Genomic DNA, 24,222 nt, shown 5'->3' with positions numbered 1-24,222 from the left:
ATCTTTTTTCACACTGTGACTTGTTGTTGGCTAGGTTTGTGGTTAAACTTTCCTTTTTTCAGTTGTGATTCTTCTCTGTCATTGCTACACATGTAAAAGAGCTTGTATTTCTTTTTACCCACAACATCGCTTTGCTAGCTGAAGTCCAAAATATACTTGGAAAGTCATAAAAAGGGTAAATGAAATATACTTGTGTTATTTAAATTAAGATTCAGATATTATCTAGGAGTTAACAGACACTATTCTAGGCAATAACAGAGCTGTCGACTTCTTCAGTGAAAATGTCATGGTGATATCCTTCAATAACTTGTAATATAATTTATATATTCTATTTTATGTATGTATGGTTTGTGGCACCTGGCATCTCACACTCTTAAAATTGATATTTACAAAATAAAGAATGCAAATAACTGCCTTAAAATATGATCAAATAGATTGCTGTCTTTGAGAAAAATAATTTGATTTTATTCTGACTTAAACTGATTTCATACTACTGAAACTTTTTTTGAGTTAGTTGGCAGTAATGAATTATAATGGAGTAAATTTTCTTGGAATCTGTGACTTTACTTTTTTTTCATCCAATATATAATACTTCATCTGAGAACTTGACTGAACAGAAATGTCATCTTCGGCTCAGGAGGTTGTTAGATCCTGATTCTAAGGAGCTGGCAAGCTCCAGTTTTCTGAAGTAAAACTCTTTAATGGGAATGTTCTTCAGCAAAATCCCAGACACTTTGTGATCTGTGAGACACTATGGGAAAATCAAGGTAAAAAGCTGAAATAGAAAAGAATGCTGCCAGGTTGGATCTGCTGGGCTAGTAACAAAAGCACATTACTGAGTTCTTGCTATTGGGGGAGGCTGAAGGAGGAAGAGAACTAGGAGGGCTTTTAGAAATACCAAACTGTGCTGAAGTTCATAGTAGAATATATAAATGTGTCCCTTAATGGGCCAGAAAGCATTTTAATCACAGTATCTGGGACATGTGGCTCCTCCTTTGCTTCGATGTCAAGATCTGAATTCAGGAATGTGTGTCACCTCTTATTTGTCCTCTCCATTAGCTTCATTTAGCAGAACTCTGAAGTAATGAAAGAAGCATAAGGGAAAGAATATTTTCTTGCTCTCTGGTACTGAGCTCACTGGAGTCAGTAACTGAATAAGGAGAACCTGAGACAAGAGAATGACTTAGGGCAAAGTATGCTGGTCAAAAAACAAAATTAGACTAATAGAGAATGAGCCTGGAAGGGACCTTTGACACGATGAGTTGCACCTTTTCTTCACACATCTATGTAACAGGCTGTTAAAAAGTCTTTGTGGATGGAGATTGCACAGCTACCCTAGAAGGCCTGTTCTTGTGCTTCTCTATCTTCACTAGTATTTTCTTAATGCCTTAAATTTATTTTGTTATAATTTAAGAATACTACTTAAGTCCTTTTCAGAATTAAGACCTATTTTCATGTCTCCAAATTATATTCATCTTTATATTTTATTTTTTTTTTTCCTCCCAATATTCCCTTGAAGTCATGTTTTCTAGACCTCTCATTATTCTTGTTATCCTCTCCTCTGGATCTTCAGTTGGTCCATATCTGCCTTTAAGCTTGTTGTCTGCCCTTTGATGGACATACTACTACAGCTAAGACCCTATCAGGAGTGCTGAGCAGAAGCAAAGGATTCACAGTACTTTTTTCCTGTTCCTTCCAAGGTGGTGGTGTCTTTGATTTCATTTTGGTATGGCATCATGTTCAGGTTGTGATCTACTCCAGGTCTAGCTCTGCTGTGTAGTTCAGCTTGCAAGGGTGGTCAGGGAAGAGGAGTTGGGCCAGCAGCAAAGTTCAAGGTGGAAAAGCCTGAGCACAGTGACTCACCTTTATGTCATCTCTGTTAATTTCCTGAAAATTGACCTGCATTATTTACCCATGTTCTGCTAAGTAAATCAGAACATTTCTATATGACATTGTTGCTTAGCAGGACTCTTAACGAGTGTTGCAAGATGATCATTTGTAACCCTGAGCCTTTAACTTCCATTTATTTCAATAGTCAGAGGGACCAGTGTTTGGTTAAATGAACTGTTTAGATTTTCCAGCAGAACTATCTTATTCTCTCTGCACGCATATGGAGCTTAATTAACAACACACCAAGATTTCATGTATGGCTGGTCCAGGCGTAAAGATCTGATGTACTTTTGTATCTGTTTGTGAACCTATGAGCAGTATTGAAAAACCCTGTAAATGTTTCTGATTTTAAATGTGAAATGACTTTTACAAATCCTTGAAAACATTAAAATAATGCTAAAAAATAAATGAGGCATTATTTGACCTGAAGCATGATTGTTTCACTTTCCAGGGTTGCAAGCGAGTAAAAAGCCTAGTTATTTTGACCCACTCTACTTAAAATGTTAATTGTGTAATTTAAAGTTTAGAGATCTGCCATTGCTAATCTCAATCTTCATTTCTCTTCTTAATAGCACATTTGAACAAGAAATTGTAATGTTTTTAAATTAGCTCTTACGATCTATTGGGCCTTATGTGAAGGAGAAGATAGTTACTTGTAAGCTATGTGGTTTATATGTAGATGGACCTGGCTGATTCCCAGGAATGTTGTAGGAGAAGTTACAAATGTAACAAACATTTTTGAAAAGTATATGTTGAAACATCCTTTCCCCAGTCCTTCCTGTCTTTACCTGTCTCAAAAAACCCATGTATTTTGTATTCAAAGTACTGTTTAGGCTAGTCTAGGCATAAACTAGTGTTCTTGGTTTGTGATGGCTAGTTCTTGATAGCTAACAGGACAAAATTATAATGGAAATTGGGCAAGTTCTATTTACACAGTGTCTGGTATTATGGAGAATAAACAGTCTCCTCTTTACAATTTTATCATATATTAACAATTACTATTAATAAAAGAATAAAGTCCCTAGCATTTTATACAGCATAAAGAGCTTTCAGATGATCTTAGTTCCCACGTACTATAGCTGGCTGTGTCACATAATCTTCTTTATGGATTTGTCAGACCTAAAATTAGCTGGGGGTTTTTTTAAAGAGAGGAAAAAAAAAAAAAAAAAGCAAATATCTTGCTACTCAGCTTGCAAAGCTATTCCAGACATTGCTGGTCTCGTGGCTAGAAACTAGGAACCTTCCACTGATCTCCAGCCTCGACTTACTCCTGACAGTTAATACTTACTTGCATTGGTGTTCTGCCACATGTCATTCTTTATCTTAAATTTCAAAAAGTCTTCTTATTATCTACCCCTAATGAGCTTACACAAAGGAATAATATCTTCCCTTGGCTTTTAATGTGCTAGGCAAAATAAGTGAAGAACACTACATTTCCTGAAATTTATTATTAATTCACCTGTATATCCTACTGGCTCTACTTTTGGGTTTTTTTTACTTTTTTTTTTTTGAGCAGAGTTGACAAAACATGTATTGAGATAAGGTATTAGTATGCCTTCTTTTATGACATTAATACTTTTGTGTTTCTGTTAGAAATGCTTCTGTTGATTAAATTCTAGATAGCTTTTGCCTTTTTCAGCCAAGCTAATCCTTCTTATCCTGTTATCCTCTGATTGATTAATATGGTCTTTATCCTCCCCAGTCATTTCTCACTGATAATTTCCCATGTTCCAGCAGAAATGCTTATTACTAGGCTCTCATGCAGAATCACAGGGCACTTTGTATCATTCCTTTTCATTCCATTTCTATTAGGTAAGTCTTTATGGCCTTTCCCTTCCTTCAGAATAAAGTTCCAGTATTACCTGTCACTGGCAATGCTTTCCAAAGTTGTACCAGTCGTACCGACCAGAGTTGTACCCCCTTTTTTTGTGTCTTTGATGAAAATATATGAAGGAGCTCTGAGGCACAAGTTTGAAGAAATTACCTTTGTTTTTTAAGTTGGCAAAATCCCATGGGCTGAAGGAGGACTGCATAGGAGGTTCCTTGTTACTTTGAAGCATCCTCCTTTCTTTGGGAATGGATTAGCTTGCTGCTGTTGGAGCTGAAGGAGCAGTCTTTAAACAAAGTTTTACAATTAGGCTCATTTCAGAGAAGACATTCTTTATTAGAAGTACTAATACACAGAAATATATTGTTATAATGATAGGCCACTTCGGGCTGATCTGAACTGTTACCATCATGTCACACATACTTTCTGTAACTTCACCATTTGTTCTCATTTTCTTCCGTTTTCTTTCTCTGGCCACCTTGCTTCCATCTCTTTGCTTCTTAAAAGATTAAAAGGACCAGAATACTGCACCCCAAAATACTTTCATTATTCACAGAAAGTATCACATAGTTTAATTATAATGCAAATAAGAAATTATTTATATCTAGAAAAGACATTTCATTTAGTACCAAATAGCAGGAAGGAAAATTACTCTGTTTTCTATCTGTGAAATTGTCCAGTCTTTGCTGGATTGCAAATTTTCTTCAGGCTGCTTAATACAGTTTAAAGTTCTATATTAAATATGAAGTGGGATCCAAACTGTCACATTTATGAAGTGTTGCTGCATGCAGAGGTGTAATTTAATGTCTACTGTCAGGAAATAAATTAATAGACTATAGATTTTGGTCCTGACTAGGCCACTAACTTAAGTGACTGGAGGTGCTTCCCTCATTTCTCCAGGCTCATTTTTCTCTGTCTATGGAATGTATATCATGACAAGAACCTATAACATGTTGGGTAAATGACTTAACTGAAGTTGTTGATGCAACTGAGAAGCTGGAAGTTGCTTTTAGATAAAATGTTAATTTGTAAAAATTTTTTGTATGAAGTATTTTGTCCTGTGATTCTAAAAACATTTTTGGAAACTCTTCTAGGAGTGGAAATATTAAAATTTCGTTCTCAGTATTGCTGTTTGTATGTTATATCTCATTTTTCTTGTTGGCTATTCATGGCTTGCTAGTGATACTGTTGCATATATTAGTGTTAAGTCATTTAGTTATAGTGCAAATTGGAGAAACAATTTTGCAATTGTGCAAATTCTCTTAAAAAAACAAAATAAATGAAAATTCTGTATGTCAGCACTAGAACTGCATACTGTGTTATGAAGTAATACAGGACAAGAAAAATGCAGAAGTTTTAAATCCTCATAAAATTTCAAATGGCTTTTCAAAAGACAATGATGGAATATACGATTTATTATTTGTCAATCAATACTACAGAATATGAGTCGGATATTTTCTGATACTCTTCAGATGCTTTTTCAATAAGTTATTGAAATATACAACTGCTTTGCTGTCCTGTCGCTAACGTATGTCAGTAAATCATCCCTAATTATCAAAATAGTAATTAGTAGGCAATTATAAATCAATGAAGACCAGAAGCTTTAGAGATCAGCTATGCAGTGCTAGAGAAAAGGACAAAATAATAACATTATGCTGTTCAAGAGGCAGAATTTTATGATCTATAGAGGTGAAGGGGACTTTTAAAATCAAAAGAAAAATATATGGTGTTATGCTAAAAAGAGCAGTGTAGGCAAATAGAATCATAGCATGGTTTAGGTTGGAAGGGACCTTTAAAGGTCATCTAGTCCAGCCCCCCCTGCAGTGAGCAGGGACATCTTCAACCAGATCAGGTTGCTCAGAGCCCTGTCCAGCCTGATCTTGAATGTTTCCAGGGATGGGGCTTCTGCCACCTCTCTAAGCAACCTGTGCCAGTGTTTCACCACCCTCAGTGTAGAAAATTTCTTCCTTATATTGTGTTTGTCTCCCCTCTTTTAGTTTAAAACCGTCACCCCTTGTCCTATCACTGCAGGCTTTGCTAAGAAGTTTTCCCCCCATCTTTCTTATAGGCCCCCTTTAAGTATTGAAAGGCCACAATAAGTTCTTCCCGGAGCCTTTGCTTCTCCAGGCTGAACTCTCAGCCTTTCTTTCTAGGATTAGTGTTCCATCCCTCTGATCATTTTTGTGGCCTCCTCTGTCCCGGCCCAACAGGTCCATGTCTTTCCTGTGCTGAGGACTCCAGAGCTGGGTGCAGGACTCCAGGTGGGGTCTCACCAGGGCAGAATAGAGGGGCAGAATCCTCTCCCTAGTGCTGGCCACGCTTCTTGTGATGCAGCCCAGGATATGGTTTCCCTTCTGGGCTGTGAGTGCACGTTGCTGGCTCATGTCCAGCTTTTCATCCACCAGTACCCCCAGGTCCTTCTCCACAGGGCTGCTCTCAATCCCTTCACCCCCAGGCTGTACTGATACCGGAAGTTTCCCTGACCCAGGTACAGGACTTGGCCTCATTGAACCTCATGAGATTCACACAAGCTCACTTCTTGAGCTTGTCCAGGTCCTTCTGGATGGCATCCCATCCCTCAGGTGTGTCAAACACACCACTCAGCTTGATATTGTCTGCAAACTTGCTGAGGTTGCACTCGATCCCATGGTCTATGTCATTGATGAAGATATTAAACAGTACAAGTCCCAGTATGGACCCCTGAGGGACACCACTTGACACCAAGAAATAAGATAATGGTGAATAGTAAGAAGGATTATTAATGGGAATCTGAGCAATCCAACTGGTTAATTGCACTTGAAAGTCTTTTCAGTTTTCTTGGAAATGAAAAAAACCTCTTTCAAGTTAAAAGGAGCAACTGGCAGCATGATCTGTGTTTCTCAGCAGTTTCAGGGCTGGGTCCTCTGTAGAGCTAAAGCAATAATGTGCTCTACTCTCCCTTTGCTTATAGTCATTGTACTGGAACTATAAAGCAGTAGTAAAAAATCAGGAGAATTATTATAACATTGGATTTAATTTTAATTAAATGTTCAGGAGTGTTAATGTGCTGCCTGAAATTGACTTTGTAATATTTTGCACAAAAAAAAAAAAAGAAAGAAAGAGATTGTAAAGATATTTGATGACTGCACATATTTGGTAATTGTTCTCCCCAGAGAGGCAAGGCTGACTCATGCTCAGGTGAATGTTTCAATTTCCCTTTCTACATCCCGCTGTAGTCGAATATGTGTGCTGACCCTGAGTAGTGATGGGAAGGCTGATGGTCTCCTGGAGCTGGAACAGGCTGGGAAGGAGTAACATGCTCTGGGAGGGATGTTGCTGTCTTCCCTTACAAGATGCAGGAGCTTCTCTCTGTGCTGGGGAGTAGAGGTTCTGGCAAGAGGCAGGTCTCTGCTATCCAGTGGGGCAACTGGGGATCCACGTTTTTTTAGTACGCTTTTGTAAGTACATATTTTGGAAGGAGATCAGGTATGATTGGATGTGAACTTGTGGACACGCTGTTTACCAAGGGTAGAAGGTAGTACTGTGGAGTTGTTCTGATGGGCGTACCTGGAGACAGGCTGCCAGCCAATTCTTTATACACTTTTCCTTGTCTTCATTGATGTTTGTCACAGAATGTCCATGTCCCTAGACTCTAATATAATCAGAGAATACCTGAGTGATATTCTTTAGCCCTGTCATTGCTCCCTTGCACTGTGTTCTCTGATGGATGCACCAAATAACCTTCCACAAGAAGTGTCTCCATTTCAAAAGGTTGCTTTGGTATTCATTTCTATCTTGCTTAATAACGTGTCAGTAACAGTAATGTGATGATATGGGTTACTTCCAGTGACATATCATAATGTGAAATTACAGTTTGGATAATCTATTTTTAAAATATTATGGGTAGCTACTAAATAATGACTAAAGTGCCTTACACACACACACACACACACATATACACATACATCAAAGCATTTCTTACTAGTGGGGCAGTGAAGCAGTTTGACACTTGAGTTTCAGTACAACACAGCCAGGAGATGCTTTGATCTAAGTGCTGAACTGCTCCTTTGCAACAAACAGGACACATTTTGATGTAGTAAAAATAAAAAAAAAATTTAAAAAAAGGAAATTTCATTGAGAACTAAGTTTCCATCCTGGCTTTTTAAAAAACCTATTTTTTATGACATGAAGCATTTGGAAGGTTGTGCTCCATCTGTGTTATTGTATCTCCTTCCTGAAATTGCAGTCCATGAAGCTCAAGCTACACGTCCCTGTATATCCATCTCAGGATGGGGAACTGCATGAGGGGACGTAGAGTATCTTTACAGTTGTTATGTTAAGGTGAAAACACAGGAGATTTGAGATGGGAAACTGAACTTTTTTTCACCACAGTATGGTCTATGATATTAACACAGCCAGGGTTGGAGTCTTGCAAAACTCCTCTCTGGAAAATTATGCTTCACAAAGTAAATTTAATGTCTGTGGTCAAGGACGCTTTCTCTTTGTCCTTGCCTGCATAGCTATATGCCACAAAATAGCTGCTGTAGATAGCTCCAGGGCTGGCAGTGATTGGTAAAGGGATCTCTTTATATACTGTCAGTATTCTTTTTAGTGGCTTTTAATGGGGGAAGCAATTGTTTGGGTTTTTTTTAAGATTTTTGAGTTAAGAGTCACAGTTAACCTCAAAAATAAATACATAAATATTCAGTTCTACCCAGGAAGCCCAATTCTTACCTCATGTCTTTGGTATAATTCTAACAACTTAAAAGGAGGCACTTTTGACTCTGAAGTAGTATAAATGAAGGGAAAAATTCAAACTTTGATGAGAAAGGTTATAAAATATGAACGCTATTAAAGCAGTTTGGAAGATTCTAGTCCTACCTCAGAAATGGAGAAGTGTTCTATGAGTGCTTATGCTAAAAACTCTCTGTTGTGCAGGTCTTTTACAAAGAAGAATTCAAACAAGGGGGGAATGATCACTGGCACGTGTAAGAAGGCACAGAGCTTGTTCACACGTTTGCCAGCAGAGCATGTGTGGGTTGTTTGGCTTTGAAAGGGTAGGAATACTTTTCTGGAACAGTCAGAGCAACTGAAAAACACCCAGCCTAGGACAGAGCCTCAAAGCACGTCCAACAAAAAGGAAGCTGTTGTGTTGGTTGGTGTATGGAATCATTCCTTGTGCTAAGATTGGCAGCTTTTAAAACTTTTTTTTGTACTGTCACCTGAACTTTATAACTATGACTTTATAACATTTTAACTATACCAGGGAGGGAAAAAAAGCCCAACAAAAACCAGGAAGATATAAAAATGGATAAAAGAACAATAAAAAGCAGGCAAGGACATATATCTCCCTTAAAGCATTGTTAGAAGCACTGTTTTCATATCTTTCAAACCGTTTCCTCCATCCAGTGTCTCCCCCTGGACCATTAAGGAGCCCAAAACAGCCCCAGCAGCTTACTTGCCTACATGCCAGCCAAACAACACCAACCTGAGTATGATCTCTTCTAATTCATCTTCAGCTTGCTGAGCAAATGACCTTACACTGGTCCTGTGGAGCCCTTCCTCTTAGCTGATGTGGTCTGTTACAGTTACTAAGAAGACAGAGCTGGGTTTTTTACAGGAGTGCAGGGAGGGGAGATGAAAGACAACAGACAAATTGGAACAAGAGAGGTTTCAACTTTTTCCCTATGGGATAAAAGCACAGGGAGGCTGTGCAGTCTCTGTCCTTGCAGGTTTTCAAGACCTGCCTGGATGCAGCTCTGAGCAGACTGGGTTGCCCTCAGGGTGGGCCCTGCTGGGTGCAGCTGCTTGGACCAGAGACCTCCTGACACCCCAACCATCCTCAGTTAGTCTGTGATTCTGATGCATAGTTTAGATTTACAAATTCCTTCAACACAGTTATCACTTGATTCCTTTTCTTGTAGATGCTTACATTGTCAAGTGAAATAGGGTTTGTCTTACCCTGTTTTAATGGGAGATATTATGGCTGTCTGCCTTTGAGGTAGTCAGCTAAACTTCTCATTATAGTCAGTGGAGAGAAATAGATATTTCTAATGTATGATGCATCTTCTCCTAAGGAGGCATCTCAAGTAGGTGTTAGATGAATTGTAGCCTGAAAGCACCCAACTTTCCATTGATGATAAATGGGGACCAGATAACTGTCTATAATACACATACATCTAGATGTTCTAGATATCTAAAGATAGGTGAGATGTATCTCACTGTGTAGTATTTTTGCTTGAAGGAGTTTTGATGTCTTTTGTGGGCATCAAGATTTTTGTGTGGATACGGGATGTAATTAGCCCTACAGCTTACTTCAGTTGTACAGGGTGAGCAACAGGTGATCGTCATCTGCTGGAAACTCAGACCTTTAGAAATTATGTCATAAAGCAGGGACAGATTTTCTTCTGCTGTAAGTAGAGGACAGCAGGGTAATACCATTTTGCCTATTTTTTTTTATTTTTTTTATTTTTAATTTTCTAAAGGCAAAAAGGGCTGTGCATACCGTTTGGTGTCTGACTGCTAGCCAATGGCACTGTAATAAAAGACCTAACTCTTAGTTTAATGTTCACCTTTCCATAGGAAGGAAATGTCATTAAAATGTAGGTAGTATTGAACTATGTATGCAAATACTTCATTGTAAGGTCAAAATCAAAGTAACTGAAGAAGAAGAAAGAATTGTGAATTTGGTTCATTAGTTTTCTGTGAGTTCCTTCTGAAATTCCCATGAAACACAAAGACAGTAGTGCCACCCCAGATACCGGTGGGATCCTGCCCCTGTGCTGAATATGTCCCCTGAAGGTGCTGCCTCATTCACCTGTTGGTTCCTCTGCCCAACAAATATTTTCAGTTTGGCACAGGTAAGGCTGCCAGTCTTTGTGAAGTAGAAACTGGTGAGTCATCCCTTTTATTTCTAATTCTGTAGGATAGAGGCTGAGATACACTAAAGAAGAAATACACGTGGTCTTTTCTGAAGTAAAGAATTTCCCAGAAATACACTTAAACGTGTTTGCTCAGTAATACTGGTTCTTTCCTAGCTACAGTGTAGAGAGGCAGAGCTGGCTAAAGTGGAAGAGGACTGGTATTCTCTTATTAGTCTAATTCCTTCTTGTCTACTAGTAGCTTCCCCCTTTCACCTTTCTTTGTACCCTCTGTTTGTCTGCAGGAGCTTCTTGTTAAAATGTAGATGTACGTTACCGGTTTAAACCAAATAAAGATAACATCTTAATGGCAGTAACTTTTTATCAGTAGTTGAAGTGACCATATTGGATTGGGTTATAATTCAGATGTACATTTGGATGCATTTCTGAAACAGCTGTATGCAGGCTGCGATGTGGCTTGAACTGAAATTATTTTGATGACTGAAAATCTGTGAGGCCAGAGATTGCATTTTCAGTTACTGAAAAATGAGGTAGTTCTGCCAAGAAAATATCCCTAGGAGCATAACAAGTTACCTCTTCTTAAGGAAAAATAAATAAATAAATGAATATTTTGACTCTAGGTTAAAGGAAATAAGATTTGCATCTAAAACACTGGTGAATTTTGGGGTGCTATGTTATGTAACTGAAGGATAAGTAATGAAGGCATCTTTTTTACTGTATTTAATGCATTAGGAGATAGTCTGTAGGATTTTTAAGTTGGCACAGGTGAAGAACTGAATGAAATACACATCTTGCAATTTGCCTTTTCTCTGCTGTATTTTGCAACCAGTATAACCGTGAAAACCTTGTTTTGGAAAGCCAGATATTTTATGTTCTGTTTTGGTGGACCCAAGTTCCTTGACAATGGCATGCCACATGCTTTACTCGTATTTAGCGTTCATCTATTTTAGAGCGACCATTGGCCTAAGTCACTGTCAGATAGTAAGCGTTTTATTTATTTTTTTTACTGACTTTCAGGTGATTTAAATCTTACAGATTGTGATATATTAGGTACTTTCATGTGGCCCTAAGAATAATTTCTGCTGCCTGTTCCTATTCGTTGGCTCAGGTCATATTTCCTACTGTGGAAAAGCTTCTCCTACAACCCTTTTCTTGTTCATATCCTCTGATGTTCATGGCCACACCACCACTGCCATTGTCCTTGTTTATGACACAAGTCACAGTCGTCATATTGTGTGGAGCATCTCACCTCACCCAATCTTTGATCTGGATCTAATGTGCATGATGGAGACTGTAGTCTTCATAGAGAGATTATATGGTCCTTGTATGAGAAGGAATATATCCAGTGCAATTAGGGAAAAAATGTAAAGGGACAGTATAAGTGCTCTCTTTTCAGTGATATATTTTTTTTTCCCCCTCAAAAGTCTTCCTCCTAAGTGCATAAATACACATAGGAGACCCTTTTTTTTTTTTTTTCTTTTTTCTTTCTCCTCAGAGATGCTTATTTTTTTGGATTCTTAATGTTCTGGTATGCTGTGTGCCATAGATTAAACTCATTCCACTGATAATGAAGCTCTGAAACACGGACTCTGCGTACACTTACATTCATATATAAAAACTCATTGTAAAATGGCAACATTCAGTTTCTGTAGTATTAAAAACTTTTGCCTACATATAAACAGAAATGCAGAGAAATTTTTCAAGATCAAACACAGAGGCAACAGTAGCACCACTGTTAAACCTCAGGTAGCTCTTGCTTCTAATCTTCAATTTACTTCTCTAGCTGGATTCACTGAGTCTTTGGGTCTGCCCCAAAACCCCAAGCACTAATATTTAGATCATGTAGCTGTTTGAGGTTCTACAAAGTTCAAAATAGTCCTTCTAGTGCAATAAAATCTAGTTTTATGTGCCAGCTTTTGCAGATATGTTTTTGCAGAACAGTTGTATAGGTGAGTGCATTTTAAGAGAATAAATTACATTGTGGTAATCAAATAGTAAAATCAACTATTATGAGAAACTCCTAACTTTGGGAATACTCATTGAAAAGCCATTACATTCAACTTATGTATAATAAACTTAGTTAATTCAATAAAATGGGATGCAAAAACCCCCCCAATTTGTATAACTGTGTTTTTTTAATGAGTGGAGGTCTTATTCATGAAATAAGCAGTGGTGACTCTATCTTTATCCTGAATAATCAAACCCCTTTCGGAATACCAAGTAAACAAAGGGGTTTTTTTATTATTTTACTTTTTTGCAAAGTTTTATAATACATATTAAATAATACATATTATATAATATTTAGGAAGTATTTTGAGATTACAGGATGAAAGATGGTATAGAAGTGCAATGTACTTATTATTATTATTAACATTGTCCCCTGGCTTTTCTTTCAGGATTTTCTACTTATTTCAGTTGCACATTTTTAATTGCTTAGTGAAATGATGTGGTCATATCTCAGAGTTGGTTTAATTGGAATTATTGATGTCTGAAGCAGCACCCAGGCTGAGAAAACTGGGGTCTGATCAAAGTCTGCAACTAATGGTTTAGTGAAGTTAAAATTCAGTCTGTAATTAAAAAATGAAAGAGAGATCGTGTGCTTTCAAAGTGCACATTTTATGCTAAGGAAACAGTCACTTATTATTTATTTGGAAATACTCATTGCAGTGTTTAGAAAGAAGGGGTAGCAGTAATGACTGAAGTTTTTAATCTTGAATATTCATTGAGTTTTTCACCTGGAAGATTTTACTGGATACAGCACTGTGATTTCATACCTGCTGGTATACTTTATTCTCTTTAGTTATAGTTAGAACTGCATGTGAAATAGGAAGTTCATTTTAAGATGGGCTTCAAGATTTTTTGAATTTTTGAATTATTTTTTTTTGTAATTGAAGCCAAAAATTTAGAATTTTCCATGGAGAATTTTTTTAGCTTGATTGAAAGTACTCAGAAATGTTTACAATTTTTAAATGTGTTATAACATATAGAACAAATAAGTTTTAACATTAAAAAGAATTCTGATGGCAGTTGATGAAAAAACAGAAGATATCAAGCAATCAGTATTGTCTTTTGAAAGTCCGTATCTCGGCTCATTGAATAGTGAGGATGCACAGGAGAGCTGTTGAGCATCTCTAGTCAGGTGTGATGAGTCCTGGCCTTCATTCTGAACGTGTCAGTGGGATGTTTGGAATGTTGTTTTTGTTTAGCAAATTTTACCAGATTTCTTGCAACATTCTGACTCGTGTTATTTCATCCAATGAAACACGGTGCTGTCAGAGTTAACTGGGAAATTACACTTTTTTATGGTTCTCAAACTTACTGGATTGTGCAGTGGAAATCACAACAGCAAACTGCTTCTTATGAGTGTGCACGTGGTGTGATGGAGTTTGGAACCTGGGTAAATTTAACTGTTAACTGGCAGGGGAGCAGATGGAAAGTGGTGGGACTGGAGAAAGTTCAAGCAGACCAAAATAGAGAATGGTTTTTACTTGAATTAGGAACAAAAGGAAATAGATTAAGTGATGCAAGTGTCTTGATTTCTCTTCTTCAGGAAACCTTCCAATCTTTTATTTGTTATATTTTGTATAGGGTCTTTTTGTACCCTTCTCATTATCAGAAAAACATAATAATAATAAATATATATATATATTCCAAGGTGGAAGAGGATCTTCCATTGAACGAGAGCAGTTGCAATCTAGTGTGCTGTGTGGAAGACCCACCACAAATTTAATCCTTTTTATGAAATTATGTTCATACATTCTCCAAAAGTGTACATTTTTATCATTTGCACTGTATTGATCAGGACTTCCTGAACCATTTTCTTCTCTAATTAAGGATGCAGAGAGCTTTACATTATTCTGCTTACAATCTCAAGTGCTCTTTTTGCACTGCTGGCTTGGGGATTTGCTTCCATGGGAGAGTTTATTACTGTATGAATGAAAATGCTTTTCTGAAGCTGTTAATCGTTTCAAGATTTAAAAAAACTAATTGAGAATATTTCCCATTATTATTAAACTCTCAGGGGTGCTATAGGGCATGCACACTATTATAATCTAAACCTGCAATTTGGCTTTGCTTCTTGTGCCCTTTGGCACAGTGGTGTACACAGGAATTTTAAGGAGAATGGCTGACACTCCCCCACCTCAGTCACAGTGAAGAAAATGTGCTTTTTATCATTTTCTCATCAGCTGCTACCTCCTGTTAGCAATGAAATTGTTCTGACAAGTGTTATCTTGTCTGAACCATATTTCGATTATGGGAGGACTCAAACTTAATCAAAAGACCTTCCTAACATTGTGGACTATTGGGCTGCAATATAATCTTCCCAATTAAGTGAAAGAGGACTCATCATGTGAGTCATTTTAAAATTGGTTGAGGCAAATCACTGAAGAATGTATGGTAGGGAGCATTTATTCTCTGTCACAGGATGTGATGTATTTCTGTGACTCTTCTAATGTTGAACTTTAGCATTTCAAGTGCTAGATAGAGTGATATGTTGGTGTGAATTGTACTTACAGACTGTGCATGAAGTAGTCTGCTAGCACTGGATGGTAACGCTAAGGTTCATCAGCAAAGCTTTTATACATAGAGCCAGTGTCATTTGAATGGTTCCTTTTGTGCAATACACTGAGTTACAGACAATCGGTACGTTGGGTAGAGAATGCTGTTTCTCAGCATCCTGTTTTATAAGAGGTTACATTCATCTTTTGTAGCTCTGATGAACCAGTTTGCAGCCTGCATCCAGTTTACTTTAGCAGTTTTCTTTGGAGTGAGCATTTCTTCTGAGACAGAATGACAGAATAGGTGAGAATGGAAGGGACCTCTGGACGTCATCTTGTCCAACCCAGTGCTCAAACAAGGCCATCTAGTGCCAGTTGCCTAGGAACATGTCCAGATGACTTTTGAACATCTCCAAGGATGGAGGCTCCACAACCTCCCTGGGCAACCTGTACCAGTGCTTTGTCACTCTTACAGTAAAAAAGTGTTTCCCAATGTTCAGAGGGAATCTCCTGTGTTTCAGTTTGTGTCCGTTGCCTCTGGTCCTGTCACTAGGAACTACTGAAAAGAGCCTGATTCTGTCCTCTTTGCACTCTCACTTTGGGTATTTACATGCGTTGGTAAGATCCACCTGGAATGTGCTCTTCTCCAGGCTAAACAGTCCCAGCTCTTTCAGCCTTTCCTCTTATGTAACATGCTCCAGACCCTCTTAGTCATCTTTGTGGCCCTTCATTGAGCTCTCTTCAGTATAACCATACTTCTTTTGTACTGTGGAGGCCAGAACTGGACCCAGCACTTCAGGTGTGGCCTTGCCAGTGGAGAGGAAAGATCACCTTCCTTGACCTGCTGGCAATTCTTTGTCTAAAGCAGCCAAAGGTACCGTTTGCGTTCTTTGCAGCAGGGTAGCCTTGCTGGTTCATGTTCAACTTGATGTCCATCAGGATCCCCAGCTCCTTTCCTGCCAAGCTGTTTTCCAACTGGTTGGCCCCCATCGACTATTTTGTTTTAACATATATCTCTATTAGGTAATTCTCAAATTTTGTGGTCTTGGCAAAGAATGTGCAACTCTTTAATTTCAGCATGCCAAAATCAATTGTCAAAAATATTTTCTTTATTCTGGTTGATATATTAAACTTTTTATCAGGCATTTAATCTATTTTGCCACGCAGATTTTCTGAAATGTAATTCTGCAATCTGTAATGTTTTTAGTATGATCTTAGCAGTCATTGTAAATTAAATGAATCTGAATTTACAGCATTTATGCTTTGAACAGGCTTAAAGCAGATTTGTGTGTAAAAATACTGTGCTGTTAAGGATGGATTTGAACTTTTTTTATCTACATAATCCTAACTGTTTGTGTATACCCCTATGTGCTGAGGGCTTCATTGATTACAGTCTGTTGGCATGATAAGCCTCTCCTGTTGATCTTGTTCTCTCATTTTATTCTAGTATGTGTATCTAATATTCTGAATAGCTACTCATGTATAACATACACAGATACAACTCCAGTATCTCAATTTAATTGAATTAGTAATCAGAGATGAAGATATTGAACATTCTTCAAAAATAAAGCCCAAGTTCATGAGTCATTAGGAGATTGAAGGTTAGCCTTGCTTCTATCTGATTATTTGAGAACATCTTTAGAGGGAATAGAGAAATGGCAGGACAGTGGACTGGAATTACAAAATTGAAGAGTTTCTCGCACATTGGTTTGGGCAACTTTGGACAATTCACTGTATCTCTCTGCCTTAGTTATCTCACCTGTAAATTGCACGATATCTCTCTTTTCTACTGTAGAAAATGTAATAAATTAATTAAGTACCACTGTATTAGTGGTCTTGCAGTTGAGTTTCTGTACAGAAATGCTATCAGCTTGAGTTACATGAGTAACCTTAGCATGGAGATCACACTCTGTTTCTACCTAAGGAGATAGAAAAAGAGTAAATGCAGGGTCCTGACAAAATGCTCTGGTTTTTAGAGCGTAATGTTGTGAGAGCACGAGAGGAGCATTCCTGGAGAACTGTGGAATATTGCCAGCAGGTACAAGGTACTAGCAGACAATGAGCTCAACTTTTGTCCTGAAGTTGTGAGGCATCAGTCCAGTAATGGTTGGAGTTTGCAAGGAAGCTCTTTTGAACTATGTTCCCTGCACCTCCCTCCAAGCCAGCTGCATCAAGCATGATGGCAGGATCCTTACAAGACATGGGAAAAGTCCAAATGCAATAAACATTGGGCTAGTAGCCCTTCTGTTTTCAGGATGATGTAATTTGAAAGACATGTTGACTGTAGGCCTCAAATTTGACAGAAAATTCCTGCCTCAGTTTGAAACTTAACCTACTGATTGTGAAGTCAGTCTGTTTCTGGCTTGTAGAGTGATAATTAAAATCTTGTTTGCAGTGGAAACTCAAATGCAATACTGAATATGCAATAGTTCTTTAACCTGCCTAGTATTTTCCTGCCATGCTTTCCACTGAGCAGTCTGACTGCAAATCTTGTTTCCTACCTCACCCACCAGTCTTTAAATATGAGAATAAAAACATCTGTTTCAGCTCCAGTGTTATGAAAGTGACATTTATTTGGTCCACCCAGGACTTTCAGGTTGCATACTCCAAGTGTCATACATACTTAGCATACAAATAGACAAATATGAGGGTGTGAGAGAGACATGCACAAAACTTGATAAAGACATGATATTGGGGTGTGTATTAAAAATGAATTTCAGTAAATTAGATATTATATATTAAAAGAATTAGTCTTAAAAAATGCTGGTACAACTAGTCTGTGTTATTATTCTGATACCAATTTAATTCCATTTATTATTGTTAAACTCATGTTGCACATGAGTTTCAGATGATTAAAAATCTGGATAACACCAATACAGAATTACACAATAAAGCATATTACAGCTATTCTTTAATTATAATGAGTGGTGGGCACACCTTTCACCCCTGAAAGTCCTTTAGTACCATTAAACTGTTGTGTGGGTTTGATTATTCATGAATTTGAGTTGTATTCTCTATCTCAATAAATTTAAAGTTTTATGGTTTATTGCTGTGTCCTCAAAATAGAAAAATGGACCAAAGCCTGTACCATTTTTTCAGGCAAAACTATTCCTGTCTGAGAAGGAGCTGCAAAGGCCAATATAAATATAATGCAATTAAAATCAGTCTGCAAAAACAGCCGTGACTGCTGAGGGAGAGAGAGAAATATGTAATTTGGTGCTGATTGTTTGCCCAAAATCTCCTAATTAGTCAAAATTAAAGTAATTTAAAAACAGGCTAAATGTCAAGGAAAAATATTCAGAGCACTGGAACAGGCTGCCCAGAGAGGTTGTGGTCTCCTTCTCTGGAGATAATTCAAAACCTGTCTAGGCCTTGCTCTAGGTGAACCTGCTTTAGCAAGGGGGTTGCACTGGATGATCTCCAGACGTCCTTTCCAATCCCTATCATTCTGTGATTCCAAATCCTGCTGCTGGCTTCAGTCAGAGAGAGAGATGGAATCTGTATCACCAGAGACGTTTAAAGTTATGAGACCAGAAAATGATGATTAAAAATGCCAATAGATAGGTCTCAGACAGATGTCTTTACTGCCCTTTCTGATTTTTAGTATCTCTGTAGTCTTAAGAATGAACTGGCTTGTTGTGGTTTAACCCCAGCCAGCAACTAAGCACCACACAGCTGCTTGCTCACTCCCCTCAGTGGGATGGAGGAGAGAATTGGAAGGGTGAAAATGAGAAAGCTCATAGGTTGAGGTAAAGGACAGTTTAATAGGTAAAGCAAAAGCCGTGCGTGTTGCAATGAAGTGCAACAAGGAATTAATTCACTACTTCCCATTGGCAGGCAAGTGTTCAGTCATCTCCAGGAGAGCAGGGCTCCATCACACATAACGATTACTTAGGAAGACAAACGCCATCACTCGGAACATCCTCCCCTTCCTTCTTCTTCCCACAGCTTTGTCTGTTGAGCATGAGGTCATATGGCCTGGAATATCCCTTTGGTAAGTTGGGATGTCCCAACTGTGTCCCCTCCCAATTTCTGAAGTCCCCCCGGCCTCCTCGCTGGTGGGGTGAGAAGCAGAAAAGGCCTTGACTTTGTGTAAGCACTGCTTAGCAATAACGAAATCATCACTGCATTATCAACACTGTTTTCAGCACAAATTCAAAGCAAACCCCCACACCAGCGACTATAAAGAAAATTAACTCCATCCCAGCCCAAACCAGCACGTGACCCCATGAGACTGAGCCATAGCCATGAGTTGTTACTCAAATGTAACTGAATCAGAGTTATCTGGGGTGTTCTAAGTTACCATTTCTTTACTAGCTGAATTGCTGTGCCATTGCCGTGTCATTGGCATTCCAAGCACTCTGGGTTGTAAACCTGTGACAAGGTCAGAGTGTTGTAGCCCCTTCTAGTTTGCTCTGGGAAAATCTAGCAGACTTTAAGTGTGGCTGTTGTTGATGTATTTCTGTTTTGTATTGCATATGTTTAAAAAGAAATGCAGGCCCTTCTTGATAACTGGAGTGAACTGACAAAGCTAATGTAGAGATTTAATAGTATAGCTAATATAAAGGTTAATAATAAAGCATAAAATCCAGCCTTCATATAAGTTTATGTAAAACAGTAGAATTATTACTTGCTTACTTCAACTGAATTTGGCATAAAGGTAGGCAGGTGGGAGATTGTTTTTTAAAGAGAGAATTTTTCATCTCGCCCATCCGAAGTAGTTGTCTTTGCTTTCAGGGTTTATTTGAAGCAGTTGAACAACTCCTTTGCAGCAAGGAAGCTGTTTGCATAGTGCTGTCATTGACATCCCTTTCTTGTTATCTCCATCTCATGGAAGTGAGACTCATACAAGAGCAGGAGATGAGAAGAAGTTGTATTTCACATAGAACTTATGGCTTGGTTGGTGTGATAGTTTAACCTAGCAAAACCCAGGACAGTTGCCTGGGTGAATTTTTCTGGTGTTGTTATATTGAAGAAAAATACTCTGAGGTGGAAACCAAAGCTGTAATGCTCTGGAACTAGTGGAGTTAGCTCTCAGGGTACGATTTTAATTCAGGAAGCTTGAGACCTGTGTGATCCTTCCTTGTTAGTACCCACTTTTCCTGCTTATAGGCCTCCTGATCAACAGAGAGCTAAAGAGAAGGATCTGATATTTTTTTTTTTTGCATGAGGAAGAGCCTAGTAAGAGTTTGATGAACACACACTTTTATTGTAAAATTCTTCTGTCTCATTGAAGCTGTAGATTGCTAGCTATTACATGACACTGAACAGTTTTCCTTTGAGTATTATCACACAGTGACTTAAATGTGATGAGGTATTAGAAAAGATTGAATTATTTTAATTTTACTTTTTCACTGGGTTCTGAAGCCATTGTGTTTTATTTTGAGGTAAATCATCCTATTTATCTTGTCTGTATAAATACCTTTATGAATAATGCAAGAAGCTGGGATGATAAAAGTAAAAATTACAGACCTGTCCTTAAAGGACAGGATTAACATCCTGCAAGAGCTTATTCAAAACCAACTGGTGCCTTTATTTTACAATACAAAAATGTGCCATTTTTGAGCTTTTGCAAAGCTGTTATAGTGGAGTGTTGCCAGATCCATTAACAATTCTGTACTAATGACAGTTAAATAACTGAGTGGGGTAAAAGCAGGCAGTGGAATGGTCTGTACAGCATTTCCTTTTACATGGATGCTCTAAGAAGGCTTGAATGAAAAAAAAAAAATTGCAAAAATAGTTCCACGGAGGTCAGAGCAGCGATGTCTTATGTTGAATTACAGCTATAAATGAAACATACTACACTTAATGCAAAGGTAGCCCAGATATTTAGCCGAAGACTCCAGAAGCATATTAAGACTATGGGAAATACTCAGTTCCCAAGGAAATACCAAACTTGCCATTTCTTACAAGCACTCTGTTTTAGACTGTCTAGCCATTAACACAGATATACAGAAAGCTCTACAGACTTGTGAGTGGGTGAATGTGTTTTCACTGACTTTCCTAAGCATGGCTAAGCTGCGTGGGATGACAAGGTGAAGATGTGCACGTAAAGACCCAGGCTTCTCCATCCATGGTGGGATGCTGCAAGGAGGCAGAGCCTGGAGCCCTGTGCTTGCTCTTCTGCCAGGAGCACAGAGGGCAGGCGAGACTCACAGCATGGAAACACAGCCAAAAAATGTCCACCCCTTGTTTCCTCTGGTCTCTGTCATCATAGAGTTTCTAAATGGGTTTTTCTGTACTCCTTTGAGGAATGATTATGATTTTTGTACTGTTTTCCCTCTCAGGTCAGAGGTATACACTTTAATTTCAGCTTAACATAACTTTATGAAAGAAGTGTATATAAGATATTCTGGTAAGCATCTACACACCCAAACAATGCATATATAGCTCAAGTGCTATAGCAAAACCCAAAACCAGACTTTGACAGAAAGATATTAATCCTGAGGCAAGTATGCAAATACAGTGAAGGATCTAAATATAGAAAAGCAAAGATGAAAAAAGGGGAATTGATTCCAATTCCCTGAACTGGCCATTATGTATAGCAACATCTTCCTATGTAGAAACAGTCCTCAAAAAAGGGTTTTCAAAAGCTATAGTATGTCCAGCTGGAAATGATCTATTAGGTAAACTAAGTAATGTTATGGGATATGACACACCATTTTATAAAGCTGTTATTTGCAGTTCCCTCTTGGTATTACAGCATCTGAAATAAGTCTGAACAAATCCATAATGTTTTCCTGTACCCGCAGAGATATGTTTATACATCTGCTGCAAATAATGCACAAGACCACAGGAGAAGCTTACAGACCTAATCATAATATTTTCTCCCCTTTTGCTCTTTATATACATGATTTTAAGCCTGGGAATAAGAAACTGCAATGTATTAGACAAATTAAAAAGCTGCTGATGGTTTTCCCTGTTTATAACGCTCTTCATGCACGTTGTCTTACATGGTGCTGCTCGTGACATGTTGCCAAAGGAATGCTAACTTGCTGTGGAAGCAAGGGAAGGGTGACTTCATAGAATCATAGAATGGTTTGGGTTGGAAGGGACCTTAAAGATCATCCAGTTCCAGCCCCCCTGCCATGAGCAGGGACACCTTCCACTAGACCAGGTTGCTCAAAGCCTTTCTGACCCCTCCTGGCATCATCAGCCCAGCTCCTGGCACGTACACGCACACGTGCAGGAGAAGGCTGGGCTGAGGAGCAAGGAGGAATACTGAGTTTCACCTGAAGAGGAGACGAACAGGTCAATTGTGAGAGGAGAGGAGGGGTAGTGAGCAGAGCTTGAAGGATGTTTTCAGTAGTTGCTTCTGCATCAGTGGTGTCTTTCGTGGCAGATGTTCCCAAAACAGCCTGCAGAACACATCCTTGTCCCTCACCCTCTGCCCCTGGCATGGGTAGGGCAGTGCTGGTGTAACTCCACTGGTTTAAAGAGAGAAAGGAATTAAAGGAAGAACCTGTACAACTGAAAGTGAGTCCCATTTTCCCAGCTCTGCTGGTTTAAGAAATTGGTTTATGTCTCCTTAAACATCAGTGGACAAGAGCTATAGACAGGAATGGTACTGCCACAATAAAATCATCTAGTCTTGAAATAGTTCTATGTATTATTTTACTTTTTGGATATACTCTAAAGATAATTTCTAGACATAATCTAGACTCATACACTGATGCTCTTCTTCCATTAAGTAAATGGTTGCTTAGTTCTGATATTCTGGCAGACAGGCTTTCTCAAAAGTAATCTACCAGTCAATTAGTATCCTACCCCATGAGCCTAAATCAAATACACTTTCAAGAGGGCTCAAGTTTAGAAATGAACTTTAAGAAAACTCTATTGATTTTGTAAATTAAAAATGTAAAATTGAATAGATAGAGATCCAGTACAGGACTGACCTGAGGAAGCAATCTTTAAACAGGAACATTCTCTGGTTCAACACTGGGAAAGGGAAGAAAGCAAGAAGAAGGATTCATTTGCAATTGACCTGCAACAGCAAAGTCACTCACTTTCCAAATAGGATTAAACTTGTTCCTTCAGCCATGACATGTGAAAAGATCATGGTTATAAATTCCATTTGCTGTAATGAATTGAAAGTGTCTGAGTTTGCAAGCAGCACTCATCGTTGATGGACAGCTAGATTTGTGCAGCATTTTAACACCAAAATTAGCTTCTACAAAATAAAAAGTACAGAAAAGGTGGCAGCAGAGACAGATTTTAAAGCATTAAAAAATGACTTTATTGTTAGATGGAAGCAAAATAAAGCTAGAAATAAATAGTGGTTATAACCCTGTTATCTAGTTAACTTGCTTCATTCTTGAGTGGGGATGAACACACAACTGGGAAAAGACATTTGTTTAGGTTTCTCGGCCGTATTTCAACAAGAATATATATTGTTACTTAAATGAGGAAAAATTGAACTTTTCTATGGTATTGTTTGTAAGATGTGAGAAAATGGGATTGTACTGAAGGATACTTCATTCAAATCAATTTCAGTGTACATCAACATGACTCTTCTGCAGTCTATGAAACCATATTGGTGTATGTACTTTGTAAATTGAGATAAAAGCTACACTCTGTGGTTATTTAATAACCTTAACTCAGTCTTGCATCAGGATTGTGAGACATTTGCACTTTGATGCTTGCAGAACTAAATGCAGTTTCAGAACCTATTTTCCTCGAATTTGTGTGTTTGGTGTACACAGTTTTATGCGTATTTTAAATGTGCCAATTGCCAAGAAAAAAAATCTCAATGGCTGAAAATGGCTAATATTTGTGAATAATTTGAGATTCATTTTAATTGATCAGATACTCACCTGAAAACTGCTGAAGATTAAAAAAAAAAAAAATAGCTAGAGTTAAACAGAGGAATGAAAATATAATAGCGTCTTAAATTACCATGAGGTTAACATATAATTAATTCGCTAATTTTAATTACAACCCTACAAAATATGCTGAAAACTGCTCAAAGGGGAGAAGCAGCCAGGTGCCAACCGTGATTAACCAAGGTTACTAGCAATTATGAGGTCTCCATTAACCATGTTACAGAAATTTAAAAAACTCCTTTATAAAAACAGAGCTTTTATTGAAACTCAGCAGGGTATTCGTCTTGCTCTACCTTTCCATTGCTACAGACCTGCTGTCATCT

The 24,222-nt window shown here is 38.1% G+C and overlaps 1 protein-coding gene across 1 annotated transcript in view; it reads left to right on the top strand.

Annotated features, from left to right (window-relative positions):
• LOC104529242 (protein kinase C-binding protein NELL1) overlaps nt 1-24,222 on the top strand; it is a gene marked incomplete at its 5' end in the record, with an annotated part of 63,853 nt that overhangs the window by 20,256 nt on the left and 19,375 nt on the right. The window lies entirely within an intron of this gene.

This window comes from Antrostomus carolinensis, unplaced genomic scaffold, assembly GCF_000700745.2.
Source record: "Antrostomus carolinensis isolate BGI_N321 unplaced genomic scaffold, ASM70074v2 scaffold12248, whole genome shotgun sequence".
Lineage (NCBI taxonomy): Eukaryota > Metazoa > Chordata > Aves > Caprimulgiformes > Caprimulgidae > Antrostomus > Antrostomus carolinensis.
This window is presented reverse-complemented; position numbering and strand designations above follow the sequence as displayed.